Source organism: Arachis ipaensis, chromosome B3 (assembly GCF_059453495.1).
Source record: "Arachis ipaensis isolate K30076 ecotype BB chromosome B3, ASM5945349v1, whole genome shotgun sequence".
NCBI classification, from domain to species: domain Eukaryota; kingdom Viridiplantae; phylum Streptophyta; class Magnoliopsida; order Fabales; family Fabaceae; genus Arachis; species Arachis ipaensis.
Window position 1 is genome coordinate 5578755 of NC_142438.1, and position 1159 is coordinate 5579913.

General features: G+C 28.4%; 1 non-coding gene across 1 annotated transcript; it reads left to right on the forward strand.

The window, feature by feature from the left end:
• Nucleotides 1-576: 576 nt before the first annotated feature.
• Nucleotides 577-658, forward strand: TRNAS-GCU (transfer RNA serine (anticodon GCU)). Its single transcript has one exon. It is a non-coding gene; the product is annotated as a tRNA-Ser (tRNA).
• The last annotated feature ends 501 nt before the right edge of the window (nt 659-1159 follow it).

The window sequence follows — 1159 nt, forward strand, 5'->3', positions numbered from 1 at the left end:
AATAATAACATAATGTAATGTAATAATAATAATATAGTAATTGTTTTATATGTCACACAAATATAAATATTTTTTTTTGTGGACTTAAGAAAGATTTTGTGAACTCCTAATTGTTATCGATTTGCTTCCTTTTTTAGTGTGACATACTTCTTTTATATAAATAATATTAAAAAAAACCTAATAATTAAGCTCTTTTAGTTTTTGTGTTAGCCCAATCCAGTTTTTTGAAAAAAAATTTCTTTTAAAAAGTTTAATAATATGTAAGAAGGAACACTAAATAAGTCATAAAAAAATCAATTAAAAATTTAAAATATAACACAAAAATATCTTTAATAAAAAATAAAATAAGCATCTTTACCTGAATAGTTTTCTAGTTAAAATTAACATATTAATATATGACAACAATTCACAATAATTAAATTCTTTATCTATAAGAAACCATGCATAAAAGTTGATGCTACCAGCAATTATTTCAAGAAAAAAAAATTCTCACTTTCCCACTTTAGTTATTTCAATTTTCAAGGCATCAACTATTACAAAGGAAGTTAAGTTAACAATGTGTTCAAGTCAATAACTGTCGCTTTGGCCGAGTGGTTAAGGCGTGTGCCTGCTAAGTACATGGGGTTTCCCCGCGAGAGTTCGAATCTCTCAGGCGACGTTTTCTCTGTTTTATTCTTTAATTTTTTGGTGATATTACTTTGATTTCTTTGTGGCTATAATGTGTTTGGTTTGAAGTTCTTGGCTTTTTGTACATATAATGATACTCATCCACTGATGCTGTTGTGAACTTTTGCTAGCTAAATACACGTAATAGATCCAGGTTTTATTCAACTTCAGAAGGGAGATCGTGGTTCATCATCATTGTGAATCTTTGCACTAATAGAAATTGAACCAAGTTGCCTGAAAACAATGTCACTATATATACCAATTGCGCAATTATAGAAAAAAGATCATGATTACGCTGCTTAATGAGTGCTTACAGCACAATACACATTACCATTCTTCTCCATTATTCTTGCACAAAGGAATCATGCAACCGGTGAATGTCTCTGATTTCCGTTCATTTATCTCATAATTACAAAGGAAGTATGAACAACGTGAGTGTGAATTATTATAAATAATGATAACTACAAATAAATAAAGATTTAATTATTCCGTT